Raw genomic sequence first — 15,676 nt, 5'->3', positions numbered from 1 at the left:
TACTTCATGATAGTGGTAACATTTCTTTGATATTTCCTGCATTTATTTGTGAAGAAAATGGAAATTTGGCAAAAATTTTGAAAATTTAGCAATTTTCCAACTTTTAATTTTTATGCCCTTAAATCACAGAGATATGTCACGCAAAATACTTAGAAAAATATTTAGAATTAAGAGTCCTCAGTGGTTGATACCTTTTAATGGCTAACTGAAAGGATGGTAACAAATTGCAGCTTTCGAGACTACACAGGTCCCTTCATCAGGCAAAGACTAAAATACTTAATAAGTAATATTTTCCACATGTCTACTTTACATCAGCGCAATTTTGGAAATAATTTTTTTTTTGTTAGGGAGTTTTAAGAGTTAAAATTTGACCAGCAATTTCTCATTTTTACAACACCATTTTTTTTAGGGACCTCATCACATTTGAAGTCACTTTGAGGGGTCTATATGATAGAAAATACCCAAGTGTGACACCATTCTAAAAACTGCACCCCTCAATGTGCTCAGAACCACATTCAAGAAGTTTATTAACCCTTCAGGTGTTTCACAGGAATTTTTGGAATGTTTAAAAAAATGAACATTTAGCTTTTTTTCACAAAAAATGTACTTCAGCTCCAATTTGTTTTATTTTACCAAGGATAACAGGAGAAATTGGACAGCAAAAGTTGTTGTACAATTTGTCCTAAATGCGCCGAAACCCCTATGTGGGGGTAAACCACTGCATGGCAGAGCTCGGAAGGGAAGGAGCGCCGTTTGACTTTTCAATGCAAAATTGACTGGAATTGAAATGAGACGCCATGTCACGTTTGGAGAGCCCCTGGTGTGCCTAAGACCGGAGTCACACACAACGTATAAAAATACAGTCCGTTTTTGATGGCCGAGATACAGTACAGACCAAAAGTTTGGACACACCTTCTCATTTAAAGATTTTTCTGTATTTTCATGACTTTGCACACTCTTGGCATTCTCTTGATGAGCTTCAAGAGGTAGTCACCGGGAATGGTTTTCACTTCACAGGTGTGCCCTGTCAGGTTTAATAAGTGGGATTTTTTGCCTTATAAGTGGGGTTGGGACCATCAGTTGTGTTGAGCAGAAGTCTGGTGGATACACAGCTGATAGTCCTACTGAATAGACTGTTAGAATTTGTATTATGGCAAGAAAAAAGCAGCTAAGTAAAGAAAAATGAGTGGCCATCATTACTTTAAGAAATGAAGGTCAGTCAGTCCGAAAAATTGGGAAAACTTTGAAAGGGTCTCCAAGTGCAGTGGCAAAAACCATCAAGCGCTACAAAGAATCTGGCTCACATGAGGACCGCCCCAGGAAAGGAAGACCAAGAGTCACCTCTGCTTCTGAGGATAAGTTTATCCGAGTCACCAGCCTCAGAAATCGCAGGTTAACAGCAGCTCAGATTAGAGACCAGGTCAATGCCACACAGAGTTCTAGCAGCAGACACATCTCTACAACAACTGTTAAGAGGAGACTTTGTGCAGCAGGCCTTCATGGTAAAATAGCTGCTAGGAAACCACTGCTAAGGACAGGCAACAAGCAGAAGAGACTTGTTTGGGCTAAAGAACACAAGGAATGGACATTAGACCAGTGGAAATCTGTGCTTTGGTCTGATGAGTCCAAATTTGAGATCTTTGGTTCCAACCACCGTGTCTTTGTGCGACGCAGAAAAGGTGAACGGATGGACTCTACATGCCTGGTTCCCACCGTGAAGCGTGGAGGAGGAGGTGTGATGGTGTGGGGGGGCTTTGCTGGTGACACTGTTGGGGATTTATTCAAAATTGAAGGCATACTGAACCAGCATGGCTACCACAGCATCTTGCAGCGGCATGCTATTCCATCCGGTTGGTGTTTAGTTGGACCATCATTTATTTTTCAACAGGACAATGACCCCAAACACACCTCCAGGCTGTGTAAGGGCTATTTGACCAAGAAGGAGAGTGATGGGTTGGGGTGAGCTGGACCGCAGAGTGAATGCAAAAGGGCCAACAAGTGCTAAGCATCTCTGGGAACTCCTTCAAGATTGTTGGAAGACCATTCCCGGTGACTACCTCTTGAAGCTCATCAAGAGAATGCCAAGAGTGTGCAAAGCAGTCATCAAAGCAAAAGATGGCTACTTTGAAGAACCTAGAATATAAGACATAATTTCAGTTGTTTCACACTTTTTTGCTAAGTATATAATTCCACTTGTGTTAATTCATAGTTTTGATGCCTTCAGTGTGAATGTACAATTTTCATAGTCATGAAAATACTGAAAAATCTTTAAAAGAGAAGGTGTGTCCAAACTTTTGGTCTGTACTGTAAGCAAAAAATTTCCTGAACAGTGATCCGTATTCAATGCGAGGATGCGATTTTTTCTCCAAAAATTATTCGTGTGTCATCCGTATGGCATCCTACGGCGAGATTTTCTCGCGGCTTGCAAAATGGACATAGAAAGGATCCATGGCCTCAAATATTCGCAAAAACATATATACAGTCTATATATATATATATATATGTATATATATATATATATATATATATATATATATGTCAGTGAGACACATATATATACATATATTTATATTTTATACAGAGCTAGATAGCAGAAAAGCCGGTAATTCAATTGCCAGCTTTTGCTATCTCCTTCCCAAACCCGACAGGATATTACATACAGTAAACCATTTCATATCCGTTATTTTTTTTACATATTCCTCACTACTAATGGGGGCTCTAGCTGTTAAAATAAAGGGTTAAATCACGGAAAAAACTGGCGTGGGCTCCCACGCTATTTTCTCCGCCAGAGTGGGAAAGCCAGTGACTGAGGGCAGATATTAATAGCCAGGAGAAGGTCCATGGTTATTGGCCCCCCCGTGGCTAAAAACATCTGCCCCCAGCCACCCCAGAAAAGGCACATCTGTAAGATGCGCCTATTCTGGCACTAGGCCACTCCCTTCCCACTCCCCTGTAGCGGTGGGATATCGGGCAATAAAGGGTTAATATCACCTTGCTATTGTAAGGTGACATTAAGCCTGGTTAATATTGGAGAGATGTCAATAAGACACCTATCCATTATTAATCCAATATTAATGAAGGGTTAAAAAAAATACAGACATTAGGAAAAAAGTATTTTAATGAAATAAATACACAGGGTGTTGTAATAGTTTATTAAATGCTCAATCCAATTGAAGACCCTTGTCTCCTGAAACAAAGTTAAAATAAAAAAACAACAATATCACATACCTCTCCAGAGCTCAATCATGTCCCACGATTAGTGTTGAGCATTCCGATACTGCAGATATCGGGTATCGGCCGATATTCGCTGTATCGGAATTCCGATACCGAGTTCCGATATTTTTGTGATATCGGAAATCGGAATCGGAAGTTCCTATAAGTTCCCAGGCGTGTGCGGTGCGTATGGTTCCCAGGGTCTGGAGGAGAGGAGACTCTCCTTCAGGCCCTGGGATCCATATTCATGTAAAAAATAAAAAATAAAAATAAAAAATATGGATATACTCACCCCTCCGACAGACCCTGGACCTCAGCGGTGCAACCGGCAGCCTCCGTTCCTAAGAATGCAGTGAGTGTAGGACCTGCAATGACGTCACGGCTTGTGATTGGTCGTGTGAGTGGTCACATGAGCGGTCACGCGACCAATCACAAGCCGCGACGTCATCGAAGGTCCTTCACTCTGCATTCTTAGGAACGGAGGCAGACGCTTGCAGCGGTGACAGCCAGGGCTCGTCCGAGGGTGAGTATATCCATATTTTTTATTTTTATTCTTTATTTTTTACATGAATATGGATCCCAGGGCCTGAAGGAGAGTTTCCTCTCCTTCAGACCCTGGGAACCATCCAGGATTACTTATTTGTGTCCCATTGACTTGTATTGGTATCGGGTATCGGTATTGGCGATATCCGATATTTTTTGGATATCGGCCGATCCAATTCGATACTGATACTTTCAAATATCGGAAGGTATCGCTCAACACTACCCACATGTAAATCCATCAGAAGGGGTTAAATAATTTTACAAGCAGAAGCTCTGCTAATGCAGCTGTGCTCCTGAATGGAATGCAGGGGAACGTAGCTACCTAGACTTGCGGTGCTGCACCAACTGCTGGTATAAACTCACAGGAACTCGAGCACGTGATTTTTTCTGAATATTTTCTCACGCTCGAGTTCACATGAGTTTATGCCAGCAGGGGGCGCAGCACCGCAAGTCTAGGTAGCTACGTTCCCCTGCATTCCATTCATTCCCCAGTTTTTACAGGCAGGAGCACAGCTGCATTAGCAAAGCTTCTGCTTGTAAAATTATTTAACCCCTTCTGATGGATTTACTGTACATCGTGGGACTTCACTGTAACGCCGGAGAGATATGGGATATTGTTGTTTTTTTATTTTAACTTTGTTTCAGATGACAAGGGTCTTCAATTGGATTGAGCGTTTAATGAACTATTACAACACCCTGTGTCTTTACTTCATTAAAATACTTTTTTCCTAATATGTGTGTGTTTTTAAACCCTTTATTAATATTGGATTAATAATGGATAGGTGTCTTATTGACACCTGTCATGATCTCTGCAGGCAGAGATCATAGCAAGCCTATAGAGGGACAAGCTCTCGGAAGATGGAACTATACTGACCATGAACTAAGCCTGCCGCGCAACTAGAAATAGCCAGGTAGCATTTCCTATTTATCGCTAGATGCCCAGCTCTGGCCTAAGACCTAAATAGCTAGCAGAGGGAAATATAAGACCTGGCTCACCTCTAGAGAAATATTCCAAAGAAGACAGTAGCCCCCCACATATAATGACGGTGAGTTCAGATGAAACAACAAACGCAGCAGGAAAATAGTCTTAGCAAATTTGAGGTCCGCTTACTAGATAGCAGAAGACAGATAGTATACTTTCATGGTCAGCAGAAAAATACTAACAAAACACCATCCAGAGATTACCTTAAACTCTGGCATTAACTCATAACGCCAGAGTAGCAATCCCTGATCGACGAGAGCTTTCCAGACACAGTAACAAAACTTCAGCTGCGAACTGGAACAAATAGGCAAACAAAACATGGACAAAAGTCCAACTTATCAGTAGTTGTCTAGAAGCAGGAACAAGCACTGAGAGGCATCAGATAACATTGTTGACCGGCAAGAAACCACCAGAGAAATGAGCTTAAATAGCGACACCCACTACTGATGGAATCAGGTGAAACAGGAAAGAGGATGACAAGTCCAATTCCACAAGCGGCCACCGGGGGAGCCCAGAATCCAAATTCACAACAGTACCCCCCCCTCAAGGAGGGGGCACCGAACCCTCACCAGATCCACCAGGGCGACCAGGATGAGCCCTATGGAAGGCACGAACAAGATCAGAAGCATGAACATCAGATGCATTGACCCAAGAATTATCCTCCTGGCCGTAACCCTTCCAGTTGACCAGATACTGGAGTTTCCGTCTGGAAACACGAGAGTCCAAAATTTTCTCCACAACGTACTCCAACTCACCCTCAACCAACACCGGAGCAGGAGGCTCAACAGAAGGTACAACAGGTACCTCATACCTGCGCAATAACGACCGATGAAAAACGTTATGAATGGAAAAGGACGCAGGGAGGTCCAAACGGAAAGAAACAGGATTAAGAATCTCCAATATTCTATAAGGGCCGATGAACCGAGGTTTAAACTTAGGAGAAGAGACCCTCATAGGGACAAAACGAGAAGACAACCACACTAAATCTCCAACACAAAGCCGAGAACCAACACGACGATGACGGTTGGCAAAACGCTGAGTCTTCTCCTGGGACAACTTCAAATTGTCCATAACCTGCCCCCAGATGTGATGCAATCTCTCCACCGCATCCACTCCAGGACAATCCGAGGATTCCACCTGACCGGAGGAAAATCGAGGGTGAAACCCCGAATTACAGAAAAACGGGGACACCAAGGTGGAAGAACTGGCCCGATTATTGAGGGCGAACTCTGCCAATGGCAAAAAAGCAACCCAATCATCCTGGTCAGCAGAGACAAAACACCTCAGATATGTCTCAAGGGTCTGATTAGTCCGCTCGGTCTGGCCATTAGTCTGAGGGTGAAAAGCAGATGAAAAAGACAAATCTATGCCCATCCTAGCACAGAATGCCCGCCAAAATCTAGACACAAATTGGGTACCTCTGTCAGAAACAATATTCTCAGGAATACCGTGCAATCGGACAACATTCTGAAAAAACAGAGGAACCAACTCAGAAGAAGAAGGCAACTTGGGCAGAGGAACCAAATGGACCATTTTAGAGAAACGGTCACAGACCACCCAGATGACAGACATCTTCTGGGAAACAGGCAGATCTGAAATAAAATCCATCGAGATGTGTGTCCAAGGCCTCTTAGGAATAGGCAAGGGCAACAGCAGTCCGCTAGCCCGAGAACTACAAGACTTGGCCCGAGCACAAACGTCACATGACTGCACAAAGACTCGCACATCTCGTGACAGAGAAGGCCACCAGAAGGATCTTGCCACCAAATCCCTGGTACCAAAAATTCCGGGATGACCTGCCAATGCAGAAGAATGTACCTCAGAGATGACTCTGCTGGTCCAATCATCCGGAACAAACAGTCTATCAGGCGGACAACGATCCGGTCTATCCGCCTGAAACTCTTGCAAGGACCGCCGCAGATCAGGAGAAACGGCCGACAAAATTACTCCCTCCCTAAGGATACCTGTGGGTTCAGAATTACCAGGAGAGTCCGGGTCAAAACTCCTAGAAAGGGCATCTGCCTTAACATTCTTAGAACCCGGTAGGTATGACACCACAAAATTAAAGCGAGAAAAAAATAAAGACCAGCGCGCCTGTCTAGGATTCAGGCGTCTGGCAGTCTCAAGATAAATCAAATTTTTGTGGTCAGTCAATACCACCACCTGATGCCTAGCCCCCTCGAGCCAATGGCGCCACTCCTCAAACGCCCACTTCATGGCCAAAAGCTCCCGATTCCCAACATCATAATTCCGCTCTGCGGGCGAAAATTTGCGAGAAAAGAAGGCACAAGGCCTAATGACGGAGCAGTCGGAACCTTTCTGCGACAACACTGCCCCAGCTCCGATCTCCGAAGCGTCAACCTCAACCTGAAAAGGCAGATTCACATCAGGCTGACGCAACACAGGGGCAGAGGCAAAACGGCGCTTAAGCTCCTGAAAGGCCTCTACAGCATGAGGGGACCAATTAGCAACATCAGCGCCTTGTCTGGTCAAATCAGTCAGTGGTTTAACGACATCCGAAAAACCAGCAATAAATCGGCGGTAAAAGTTGGCAAAGCCCAAAAATCTCTGAAGACCCTTAAGAGAGGAGGGCTGAGTCCAGTCACAAATAGCTTGCACCTTGACGGGATCCATCTCAATGGAAGAGGGAGAAAAAATATACCCCAAAAAGGAAATTTTCTGGACCCCAAAAACGCACTTAGACCCCTTCACACATAAAGAATTAGACCGCAGAACCTGAAAAACTCTCCTGACCTGCTGGACATGAGAGTCCCAGTCATCAGAAAAAATCAGAATATCATCCAGATATATTATCATAAATTTATCCAGAAAATCGCGGAAAATATCATGCATAAAAGACTGGAAAACTGAAGGGGCATTAGAAAGACCAAAAGGCATGACCAAATACTCAAAGTGGCCCTCGGGCGTATTAAATGCGGTCTTCCACTCATCCCCCTGCCTGATCCGCACCAAATTATACGCCCCACGAAGATCAATTTTAGAGAACCACTTAGCACCCTCTATACGAGCAAACAAATCAGTAAGCAATGGCAATGGGTATTGATACTTAACAGTGATCTTATTCAGAAGCCGATAATCAATACATGGTCTCAAAGAGCCGTCTTTTTTTGAGACAAAGAAAAACCCAGCTCCCAAGGGAGAAGAAGATGGACGAATAAGTCCCTTTTCCAAAGACTCCTTTATATATTCCCGCATAGCAGCATGTTCCGGCACAGACAAATTAAACAAACGACCCTTTGGATATTTACAACCCGGTATCAAATCTATGGCACAATCGCACTCACGGTGCGGAGGTAACGACCCAAGCTTGGGTTCGTCAAAGACGTCTTGATAATCAGAGAGGAACTCAGGGACTTCAGAGGGAATGGACGACGAAATAGAAACCAAAGGTACGTCCCCATGAATACCCTTACATCCCCAGCTCAACACAGACATAGCTCTCCAGTCCAAGACTGGGTTGTGAGACTGCAACCATGGCAATCCCAGTACCAAATCGTCATGTAAATTATACAGCACCAGGAAACGAATAATCTCCTGGTGATCCGGATTGATACGCATGGTTACTTGTGTCCAGTATTGTGGTTTATTATTAGCCAATGGGGTGGAGTCAATCCCCTTCAGAGGAATAAGAGTCTCCAAAGGCTCTAAATCAAAACCACAACGATTGGCAAAGGACCAATCCATAAGACTCAGAGCGGCGCCAGAGTCAACATAGGCGTCCGTGGCAATGGATGACAAAGAGCAAATCAGGGTTACAGACAAAATAAACTTAGACTGAATAGTGCCAATGGAAACAGACTTATCAAGCTTCTTTGTACGCCTAGAGCATGCCGATATAACATGAGTAGAATCCCCACAATAGAAACACAATCCATTCTTCCGTCTAAAATTCTGTCGCTCGCTCCTGGACAGAATTCTATCACACTGCATACTTTCTGGCGTCTTTTCCATAGACACCGCCAGATGGTGCATCGGTTTGCGCTCCCGCAGACGCCTATCAATCTGAATAGCCATTGTCATGGACTCATTCAGACCTGCAGGCAAAGGGAACCCCACCATAACATCCTTAACGGCATCAGAGAGACCTTCTCTGAAAGTTGCCGCCAAGGCGCACTCATTCCACTGAGTAAGCACAGACCATTTACGGAATTTTTGGCAGAAAACTTCAGCTTCGTCTTGCCCCTGAGATAGTGCCATCAAAGTTTTTTCTGCCTGAAGTTCCAAATGAGGTTCCTCATAAAGCAAGCCCAAGGCCAGAAAAAACGCATCCACATCGCGTAACGCAGGATCCCCTGCTGGCAATGAGAAGGCCCAATCTTGAGGGTCACCCCTGAGCAAGGAAATCACAATCCTAACCTGCTGAGCAGGGTCTCCAGCTGAACGAGACTTCAGGGACAAATAAAGCTTACAATTATTTCGGAAATTCTGGAAGCTATCTCTATTCCCTGTGAAGAACTCCGGCAAAGGAATTCTCGGCTCAGATACCGGAGCATGTACCACAAAATCTTGTAAATTTTGTACTTTCGTGATGAGATTAATCAAACCCGCAGTTACACTCTGGAGATCCATTATTGTCAGGTGCACACAGAGCATACAGAGATTAGGAGGAGAGAGAGAAAAAAGACTGCAGCAAGGCAGACTGGAGGAAAAAAAAAAAAAAAAAAAAAAAATTCCAGCAGACTTCTTATAACTCTCCTTTCTCAACCTGGGTCTTTAACACTTTATTGGCCGGTCAAACTGTCATGATCTCTGCAGGCAGAGATCATAGCAAGCCTATAGAGGGACAAGCTCTCGGAAGATGGAACTATACTGACCATGAACTAAGCCTGCCGCGCAACTAGAAATAGCCAGGTAGCATTTCCTATTTATCGCTAGATGCCCAGCTCTGGCCTAAGACCTAAATAGCTAGCAGAGGGAAATATAAGACCTGGCTCACCTCTAGAGAAATATTCCAAAGAAGACAGTAGCCCCCCACATATAATGACGGTGAGTTCAGATGAAACAACAAACGCAGCAGGAAAATAGTCTTAGCAAATTTGAGGTCCGCTTACTAGATAGCAGAAGACAGATAGTATACTTTCATGGTCAGCAGAAAAATACTAACAAAACACCATCCAGAGATTACCTTAAACTCTGGCATTAACTCATAACGCCAGAGTAGCAATCCCTGATCGACGAGAGCTTTCCAGACACAGTAACAAAACTTCAGCTGCGAACTGGAACAAATAGGCAAACAAAACATGGACAAAAGTCCAACTTATCAGTAGTTGTCTAGAAGCAGGAACAAGCACTGAGAGGCATCAGATAACATTGTTGACCGGCAAGAAACCACCAGAGAAATGAGCTTAAATAGCGACACCCACTACTGATGGAATCAGGTGAAACAGGAAAGAGGATGACAAGTCCAATTCCACAAGCGGCCACCGGGGGAGCCCAGAATCCAAATTCACAACAGACACCTCTCCATAATTAACCAGGCTTAATGTCACCTTACAATAGTAAGATGACATTAACCCCTTATTACCCCATATTCCACAGCTACTCGGGAGTGGGAAGAGAGAGGCTAAGTGCCAGAATAGGCGCATCTTCCAGATGTGCCTTTTCTGGGGTGGCTGGGGGCACATGTTTTTAGCCAGGGGGGACAATTACCATAGTCCCTCTCTAGGCTATTAATATCTGCCCTCAGTCACTGGCTTTCCCACTCTGGCGGAGAAAATTGCACGGGAGCCCACGCCAGTTTTTTCCGTGATTTAACCCTTTATTTTAACAGCTAGAGCCCCCAAATATTGCACACAGACACTTTTAACTTTAGTAGTGAGGAATATGTAAAAAAATAAGGGATATGAAATGGTTTACTGTATGTAACCATGTCTCATATCCTGTCGGGTTTGGGAAGGAGATGGCAAAAGCCGGTAATTTAATTATGAAATATAAATATATGTATATATATATATATATGTGTCTCACTGACATATATATATATATATATATATATATATATATATATACCTATACTATGTGTAGACATTATTTTTATCTATTCTATTCTAACCTGTCAGTGTGATTTTACTGTACACCGCACTGAATTGCCGGCTTTTCTATAGAACACCGCTGCGTATTTCTCACAAGTCACACTGATGGTCCGTGTGTAATCCATTTTTTTCTCGCACCCATAGACTTGCATTGGCGATTCTCGGCTGAGATACGCTGACAAGCATGCTGCGATTTCACTCGGATCCTGAATACGGCTGAGAAAACAACAGATAATAGGAGCTGCACCATAGATTAACATTGGGCCGAGTGCTATGCGATTTTTTATTGCATTGCACTCGTCCGTATTACGGTCTAGTGTGACTCCGGCCTGAGCATTGAAACCCCCCTCAAGTGACACCATTTTGGAAAGTAGACCCCCTAAGGAACTTATCTAGATGTGTGGTGAGCACATTGACCCACCAAGTGCTTCAGAGAAGTTTATAATGTAGAGCCGTAAAAATAAAAAATCATATTTTTTCACAAAAATGATCTTTTTGCCCCCAATTTTTTATTTTCCCAAGGGTAACAGAAGAAACTGGATGCCAAAAGTTGTTGTACAATTTGTCCGGAGTACGCTGATACCCCAAATGTGGGGGTAAACCATTGTTTGGGCGCATGGCAGAGCTTGGAAGGGAAGGAGCGCCGTTTGACTTTTCAATGCAAAATTGACTGGCATTGAGATGGGACGCCATGCTGCATTTGGAGAGCCCCTGATGTGCCTAAACATTGAAACCCCCCACAAGTGACACCATTTTGGAAAGAAGACCACCTAAGTAATAATAATAATAATCTTTATATAGCGCTAACATATTAGTAAAGCAGCGCTTTACAGGTTGCACACATTATCATCGCTGTCCCCGACGGGGCTCACAATCTAAATTCCCTATCAGTATGTCTTTGGAATGTGGGAGGAAACCTGAGGAAACCCACGCAAACACGGAGAGAACATACAAATTCTTTGCAGATGTTGTCCAAGGTGGGATTAGAACCCAGGACTCCAGCGCTGCAACGCTAACCACTGCGCCACCGTGCTGCCCACCTAAGGAACTTATCTACATGTGTTGTGAAAACTTTGAACCTCCAAGTGTTTCACTACAGTTTATAATGCAGAGCCGTGAAAATAAAGGTATGCCTTGCAGATGAGGTTCAGAAAGAGCATGTGCTGCAGTGAATGACAAGTGCTGCATCAAGTGACCTCTCCTCCTCTTCCTCCACCTTAACATCACACACAGTACAATCCTCAGAGGTGGCACCCCAATCACCCTTGTTTCCCCCTGCGTCAAAAATTTCCGAACGCCCAACTGACTGTGTGGAACCTCAGATGGACCATTCTGAAGAGCTGTTCAACATTTTATTCCATGGGCATCAGAGGTCTTCTCCAAAAAATCACAGAATCCAGAGGAGGAATGCATCTGCACCGATGACCAAAATTTTTTCATGTTGAATCCGGGGCCGGACCAGACGTTAAAGGGAACCTGTCACCCACCCAGGGCCTATTAAAGTAAAAGAGCCACCTTCAGGAGCACTAAGGCTGCATTCTGTGAAGGTGGCTCTTATGTTTATTATCCCTAGGAAAGCTGAAATAATGAGGTTTATAAATTTCCCGCCAAATCTCTATTGAGTCAGGGAGGTATGTTTTCTCACCCCTGACTCAACCGCCTCGCAGCCGTCCATCATCCCCCGTCTGGCCTCCGAGTGACGTCAGCGGAGCCAGCGCTCTGCAATCAGTTCTGGAGCATGCGCCGTGCACACTGCCCAGGTACATACATCAGGTGATATACGGATATCACGCCTGCGTGTAGCAGAGGCCCCAGATCCCGCCCCGCAGATGAATACTCCCATCATTGGTGCCTGCAACAGGTGTAGGCTGACGTCAGTATCCAAAAAAGGGGGGAGCCGGTCTCAGTAAACGTTCTTACACACAAATATATAGCTCAAAACAGGATTGGAATCAGGAGCGTATCAGATACAGATTACATTTTATTACAAAACGTTCTATTCCTCTGGAAATTGTCTGTTTACATACATGTTCTGTCATAAAATGTCATCTTTATCTGCTATTCTCCTTATTCCTATCCTCTTCTGGGCTATATATTGGCTGATGGGAGTTGTACTCACAACAGCTGACACCTCTGTGACCGGAGGTAAGCTTTTTACCGCCGGCCACATTTGCTTACACTGACAGCGTGGGAAAAGCAGTGCTGTGACCAGCGGTAATAATCTTACCAGTGGACAGAGGCAGTGTTTCCGGAGCTGTCATGGCAAACAACAAATGTTCAGGCCCTCCATTCATCTAAATGGGGTTCGGGTTTGGGTTCAAGTAATGTTCTGGCACCCAAACCAAATATTTTTTTTTTTAAATGTTTGTCTGAACCCGCCGGCCCAAATCGTCCAGAGGTTCACCTATTACTAACTATGCTTATTGTTACAGATACAATGCAGATTACATTTTCAGGACCCCCATCTAAAATGTGTATTATTGCCTCACCCTATGTGTCATTTATAATTCTGGAGTCTACTCATGTGGCAGATGAGACTTTGGGTCGGTTCCTGGCTGCGACTGTTCTCTTTCTGTCACCTTCGTCACCTACAGTAAGAATAGTCTCAGTAGTGATTTGTTGGGAACAAATCTGCTAATATCCAAATTCGCAAAATTTTCTCATGAAATTTAAATAATTGCAAATCAAAAGTACTGCAAAGATTCCAACTGCCTTGAATAGACTTGTGTGACTCTCTGAGGTCTCTTATCTCTTTGCCTATTAATTATATCCTGTATTATTCTCTTTATCTCACAGACTTATCTTCTCCATTGCTGTGCAGTCATCAGTGTTTTATGGATTTCTCTCATTATTTCTATGGCTTAACTTTGAGCTGTTTCATCTCTCACTTTTCAGATTCACCACAGCATGGCTGCTGCAATCCCTGTCTTGGCTTTTATACAGCCTCAGATAATCCCTCCTGATTAGCTGAGCCATGCCATGTGATTTAATAGCTGTATGACCTTATAGCGAAGCTCATTGGGTCACACCTGAGGCTATGCTAGCCCTCCATGACTGATGCAGACATCTGCTATGTGTAAAAATGTGGGGGACATTTCTTTTTTGCAATTCGTGGAAAGATTGTTTGAATATGCGGACCCTGCAAATTTCATAAATGTTTATTCAAATTTGATTGGCATTGGATAGAATTAGTCTTCTCTAATGGCTTTTTATTCCTATCATTAAGCTGTGAGCTGCGAAGTTCTCTCACTATCCAGATTCACTACATAATGGCTGCTGCATTTCTTGCCTCAGCTTTTATATAGGCTGTGATAGCCTTCCTGATTCACTGCACTTTACTGTGTGATGTGATAGTCACAAGGCATTAATGGAGGCCTACCTAGCTGCTCTCGGGGTCATATAATTCTATGCTGACTGTTGCAATATATGAAATGGAGGGGGCAAATTTAGACGATTCACATGAAGCAAATTCCAAATTGTTTGAAATCACTGGGTTCTGCAAATTCCTAAAACTTTTACACAAATTTGATTGGAATCAAATCGCTTCTTTCATCGCTAGCGGTGATGCATCCCACTCTGCGGAGGACAGACTGCCCTCCTTGGGGTTGATACGTTCCGTTCACATTTTCCATATCTGTAGAATAGAGTAAACGTCGCCAATAATTAGCTGAAGTTGCTCCAGTTTCATTACCACAAGGAATATAACGTGTGAAATCTTTATGGCTTCTGTTCAAAAGGGAAAAACTCATCTAATTAACAACTTTGTTAAAGCACATTAGTAACCTTTCCAAGGCTTATTCTTAGCTTTGTGTATGAGCCGATATTCCACTGATGTACCGGATCGGAAAGCACTGAGCCTCTCTGAAATGTTCCCTAATGATGTCACATTAGCCATTTACCATGAAAGTGATACATGATATATATTGTGAGGACGTCTGCTATAGAGACCTACCTGTCTATGGTAAAATGAAAAGGTCTAACAGACTGTCGGAGTGGGTGGGAGACACGCAGCTATGTCTATGCACATGCAGTGAGCACTCGCATACAAACCGATCGGTCAGTAAGTAGCCTCATTATCGACAGTAAGTAATGCCACCATACAGTCATCATACATCATAGAGTGTACATAAATAATGCTGCTATATTGCGCTAATAAAAAAAGTACTGCTATACATCAGATATCAACAAGTTGTGCTTAGAACGTGGGCCCATGACCATTGATACATGTGGTTTTTCATTGTTAGTCTCTGGTCTTTAGAGGGGAACACATGTTTCCTGCAGCTCTAATTCTGTAAAAACAAGTTTCAGACTCAACTCATATGGTCTCTATAATGCACAAGTGAAAATAAATTTCCATCAAGTGCACATTACCTATAAATAATGCCATTATACAGTGAACAGAAGAGAACACGTGTCCCTGCTCTGGCACTAGGCTCTGCATAAGCCATCCTCTGCGGTTATAAGCTGCTCATGTACAATGGCCCTTGGTGTAAAATGCAACTAAGAAAATGTCATAAAAATAATGTTAAAACAGCAAAATTATCTGAGGTTCATCAGACTCCCTGTAAATGATGGCGGCCGAGCACTGACTGCTGTGTAAATGTGATTGGCTAATTCTGTGCACAACCAGGGCTCTGGCACGGCTCCTCCTGTTTCTCCTTCCAAAAAGGAGGAGGTAGCTACTGCTGTGTTGTTGCCCTCCTACGCCCCCCTCCATATCTCCTGTGTCCTGTTATCTGCTCCATGATCTGGACACTGTGCTGACAGACACAGCTACCCTTCTGGCCACAGCTCGCATTGATGTGCCATCCTGGATGAGCTGCACTACGTGATCAACTTCTGTGGGTTGTGGACACCGCCTCATGCTACTGTGCACTACCTCTAG

The sequence above is a fragment of the Ranitomeya variabilis genome, chromosome 2 (assembly GCF_051348905.1).
Source record: "Ranitomeya variabilis isolate aRanVar5 chromosome 2, aRanVar5.hap1, whole genome shotgun sequence".
Classification (NCBI taxonomy): Eukaryota; Metazoa; Chordata; class Amphibia; order Anura; family Dendrobatidae; genus Ranitomeya; species Ranitomeya variabilis.
Note: the sequence above shows the minus strand (reverse complement) of the source record.